This window comes from Cryptomeria japonica, chromosome 6, assembly GCF_030272615.1.
Source record: "Cryptomeria japonica chromosome 6, Sugi_1.0, whole genome shotgun sequence".
Classification (NCBI taxonomy): domain Eukaryota; kingdom Viridiplantae; phylum Streptophyta; class Pinopsida; order Cupressales; family Cupressaceae; genus Cryptomeria; species Cryptomeria japonica.
Window position 1 is genome coordinate 50,842,822 of NC_081410.1, and position 5,657 is coordinate 50,848,478.

The window sequence follows — 5,657 nt, forward strand, 5'->3', positions numbered from 1 at the left end:
TAGGGCATACTGGTAAGCCTCTTCAACACTTTCCAATTTGATTATACTGAGTTCATCTTGTATAGACATCCGTAATCCATTCAAATATCTTTCAATTTGTTCAACTTCATCATCAACATGTCCAGATTTGATGTTCAACTTGTAAAATGCTTTGGTGTACTCCTTCACACTAGATTCCTTCTGTCTTAGATTTTACAGCTTCCGAAACAAATCCACTTGATAATTCACCATCACAAACTTTGATTTCAACTTAGCAATCATCCTATCCAATGTCGTGATCTTTTCTTTACCTCTTCTCTATCTGTCAACTTGCAAATGCTCCCACCAAAGAGATGCATGCCCTTTCAACCGAGTACAACCATATTTCACCTTCCTCTCTTCTGTAGTGTTTTCAAAATTGAAATACTTTTCCATCTCTGAGATCCAATCCATCAATTCATCCAGACATAACTTCTCATCATATTTCGGTGGGGTAAAATGAGGTTTAGTGTTCTCCCTACTCAAAACCATTAAAAATCTTTCTTCATCCAGATCAACTGTCGGTAGGTTTACTTGTTCTATCGGGGCTTCTTCTCCTTCATCTTCACTTACATCTTCAATATGTCAGCCTCTTCTCTGGGCTATCTCCATGGCTTCTAAGTGGGCTGCTATTCCTCACAACATCTCCATCACAATAGGGTCTGCATTCGCACGCACTCCACCATTCCTAGTTCCTCTTCGCGCCATCAATTCATGCTATTCCTCTACAAATGCAGGTTAGATCCGTATTTCGCCACCCTACAAAATAAATTCAAGATACGCAACCTCAGGAACAAAACTTCACTTTGATACCACTTGAAGTAGTCACCAGTGAGGAGGGATGACAAAGAGATCAATTCCGACCAGCCAACAAGAGTAAACACAATGAAAACACAAAGTATGGTGGAGGCAATGCAAAATTGACTGATTAATTGCATGAAATTTGATTACATCCAATTGGTAACATCTGGGTTACAACATACCGACACACAAGCCTGGTAGAATAGGTCACAATTGGGACCTTGAATTGGAAGATCTATCTTCTATGTACAGTCTAGCTATCTGATTCTATAATTGATCCTAATTGATTACATTCTAAAGTATAATTACAAATATATATTGATCCAAAGGATCCAGTTGGCCCAAAAAGGATCAAAACCCAAAGAAAAAGACCTAACATGAAGATAACCAAGGTTGGCCTTTGCGAAGAGATTCCTTCATAAAATCCAAAGGATGAAACATAGAAGGTCGTCCACACGCCAAGGAACATTGAAATCAATGCCCAGGCCTCTGCAAGCTTCAGAATGGGTTCCGATAGACCACCAAAATAGGTCTCAGGCAACCAGTAACAAAGAAATGTCAATGTGGTAACAAGAAACTATCATGGAAACAGGTAGCGATATCTTGCCAGAAAGTGATCCAAATGCGATGCAGTCTGAGAGAAAGAAATATGATCAATTCTTTAAGTAGAATCCAACTCCACAGGATCCGATGAGCCAAAACTGGGACACACAAAGGAAAACTGAAACTGCAAATAGAAAGAAAAACAAAAAGGAAAATGTTTTTGGTTGATGCAAGATTGCTATGAACCGGGGATGCTCCTGCATTAGTTACCCCTAGCATCACCACCAAAATTCATCCTTAAAAATTAAACAATTGGTGGGATCCTTTTTGCTTCTAGCTACAATTATTTTTTGTCTTGTTGAGGCATCAAGCCCTATTATGGAGAGGTCTTAATAAGTGCCATTTACTCAAGATGGTCACATCCCATGAGGAGAATGTTAGTAATAAATCTAAAGGAGATAGACCTAATTTTTGTTCCAAAATGATTATTTCTCTTGTAGTTTAATTACCCCCCAGACATAGTCCTATTGAGGTGACAATAGAGTTATTCTAAATCGATTCTAAGCACTTGAACAAAAAGAAAACATCATACACAAAATTAGGCATAGTAATCAAATCAGTTTATATTCCTTTATCATTATATCAAGTACATTCCCTTATGTCTCCTTATTGTTAGAGATTAGTGTTCACATTGGTTAGAGTATTAATGTGTGCCAAAATAAAAGTAAGTGGTTATCACAACTTATGTAATTATTATGGGTATTGCATTTGTTATAATTTGGTTGAGTTGTTAAACCAACTCATCTATATAAAGGGAGTTTTTATAGGAGTATAACAACTCTCCCATGATATAGGATATGAAGAATCATATAGATATGTCATGAACGAGAATGTGGGGTGTGAAATATAGGAGCAATATTATTGTGTAGAAAATTTTCATGTTTGACTTCTATGATTTCCCATCTCTCTGATATGGTATCAGAGTGATATTGTTTCTTGTGCCTATTTTTTTGTGATGAAGGGAAAATATATTAGCACTGATTGAGTTGAGCTACATAATCTATTATTCTTAGTCTGAAATAAAAGATGTGGCTTATCAAGTTTAGGTTGCTCCATTCTTTTAAGAAAATTATTTGGATATATCTCTAGTGAATCCAGGACATCATATACTCCAATCCTAGACGGTGTGCACATTCTAGTGGACATCATATTCTCCAATATCTCTAGTGAATTAAATTCCTTATCCCTATTGGCCTGAGTGATAGGCGGTTCATGTAAAGCTATGAGCAATGCTTTTCTTCCAATTATGAGTGGTTGTAATCTTATTGGGATTCAACTTTTCTATTTGGGACTGATTCATTTAGTTTGGAAGGAATTGATCACGTTTTGTTGAAGAACATCTTTCAAATTGTTTGACACTTTTATGTCCCCTTTGTTACCAATGGAATTCTCCTATGGGCACATTCAGATCTAGTTTCTGGACTTTCTTTAGATTTGGCTTTATTTATTGATTGGTACCATTGATAAGAGGTTATGTGGTTGTTATCAGCTCATTGCTAGATACATCAAACTGTTTTTGACTAAGAAGATCCGTGTTTGTTTGCAATACTTGGAGTAAATAAATCATCACAAGTTGTAATGTCCTTGGTGACAGTTGTGAGTGATTTGTTGGTGCAGCGAAAGCATGTTGGCCCTTGATAGACCAACTTGAGAGATTTCTTGTTGGCCGATTTCTCGTATATTCATATTATGTGTTATTACTTCCAGATCATGGTCATAGAATTTTCATCAATAATTGATGGTTTATCATTACAACAATTGCTATGTAATTTCTATTATGATTATGTTGTGATCTCTTGATGAGGGTGAAAACCCGAGAAACTGAAAAAACACAATAAATTGCAATAAAAGACACAAAAGATTATATTATTATTATCTACAAAACATGCAATTACAAAACATGTAATTACAATCTAGAGGAATAAATCCTCACAAGCCGCAACACATATCTTATAGAGTTTTCTGAAAACCCTTTACAATGAAAATTATCCAACTCTCAAAACTCAACTCCCAAAAACTCACTCTCGAAAAACCAACTAACAAGTTTCCTCAATACGTCTTAAATAGTCGTTTCCATCTTGGAGCCAAAATTGCAATTTAGAAATTACCATTTGGCGGACAAACACCAAAACATGAAATTGGAAATTTGAAAATTTATTTAGATTTGAAAATTGGAAACTTTCTGAAAAATTGTCCAACTTTCGGGAGCCATAACTTTTGATCCGAGAATTGGATTGATGCGTCGTTTGAAGGGTTAGAAACCTCTATGAGTGAAGAATATGCTAATAATATTATCTATCGATTCCCACCATTTTTGGGGCCCTTCAGAACTATTTAATGCTTGAAAATCTGATTTGAAAGATTTTTTTTTGGTTTTTCGGGAAATTGAAACTTGAATAACTTTCAAATCTTTGATTCATTTAACTTGATTCTTTCACCACTGTGCTTATTTTTTCATTCTCAAGCTTCCTGTAAAATTTGGGCTTCATCCGCCTTTAAATTAAAAATTTCTATTTTGGGCAGTTGGCTAGAAAAAAGTAGCTTGTCAATTTTGAAAGTTGGAATCTCTTATTCGTCCAAATGGGTATCCATAAATGCAAAAAAATTAGAAAAAACTTAAACAAAAATAAATATTTTTGGGTGATGCAAGATTTCCCTTACACCACCAGATGCTCCTACATCAAACACCTAGGGTAGTTTGAGAAGTGACCCCATCACATCTCAGCTAGTTGAGGAAAACCCAAATGGTCAACCTTAGTCTTGGAAAATAATAAAGAATCTTCAGCAGGTCTTCCCATCCATTTCACTAAATACTCTTCATATTGTTTGTTTTGTTAGTTAGATGAGTGGGGGGGGTGAATTAGATAGCCTCAATAATAATTACTCTAATCAAATTCAACCTCGGTAGCATTTACTTGATATGCAACTTATGACTGTAAATCATTCAAACTCAAACAGATAAACATGAAACATTAAATCACATTTGACACCAGATTTAACGTGCAAACCCTAATAGGGAAAAACCACTGTGGGATTTCGGACCCACAAGAAAATATACTCTTCTAGAGTATGCTCGGTTAAAAGCAAATCTTGTTAAAGATTACATACACATTGCTAGATGTGACCCAGTCAAGGGATTTCCCTCAGATCTGTTAGAATCTTCACTTTGTTAGAAGTGACCTTGTCAAAGGATTTCAAACACTCATTCAGTATGTTACCTTCCAAGAGGATTTACAAATAAGACTATTAAATCCACTCAGTTAAGAGATTTCCTGTCACTTACAAACATAAATAACAACAATAAAATATATCTGCAACTTCACATCTAAAATGTTAAAGCAGATTTTATGTGCTCAATATGCTCAAGATAATCTTGTCATAAGACTTATCTTTCTCCTTGCTGGGCTTCTCAATCTGCTCTTCAATCTTCTCGATAATCACCTCTATAGTATCACTGTGCTTCAGTTTGCCCGACTTCTTGTTCAACAACATTACTTTATTTATAAGTAATTCCCAACCGCTTAATCTCCTTAATCACATTTCCCATGATTAATCTTAGCCATCAGATCTTCAAACTTGACTAGGTTCATTGTATCCTTCGATCTAAAAAACATTTTATCTTGCCTTGAAACTTGTATACCTTTCTTGGTACTTGTGCTTGGTTAGGACTGTTCAATCTGTGTTGTAGATCTTACTCTTGAATTTTAATTGTTGTTGATCCTTAACAAACTTCTTGCATGACATTCCTATCTTCAATAAACCTCTAGCTCATTGGCATCCTTCATTAAATAATGTATACACTTTATTTAATGCATTCTGTTACTGCTCGGTTGATACTCGGTTAATACTGAACTTTACTCGGTAGACATTCTCTTCTCGGTGACTTTTTCATTCATTAACCGACATCGGTAACCTTGAAGTTTACCAACTAGCTCCTTGCTCGGTAAAATAGAATAGTATCAAACCTTTACTCATTCTATTACATGAAATCTTTTTCCCTTCTTCTTTAGTCTTTGAATACATATATATAGGATATTAAAACAATCAAAACACCATAATCTCATCACTGTCAAACTCGGTAATAGTTGCCCATTGAATAACTTATTACTCCCCTTTATTTTCACATTCTTTCTATGTCACTTACTGACATCTTTATACTCATCAAAACATACTTTTTAAGATATGGCAACATCATACTGAATCAGAAAATCAATTGCTTGACACCAATGACAAAA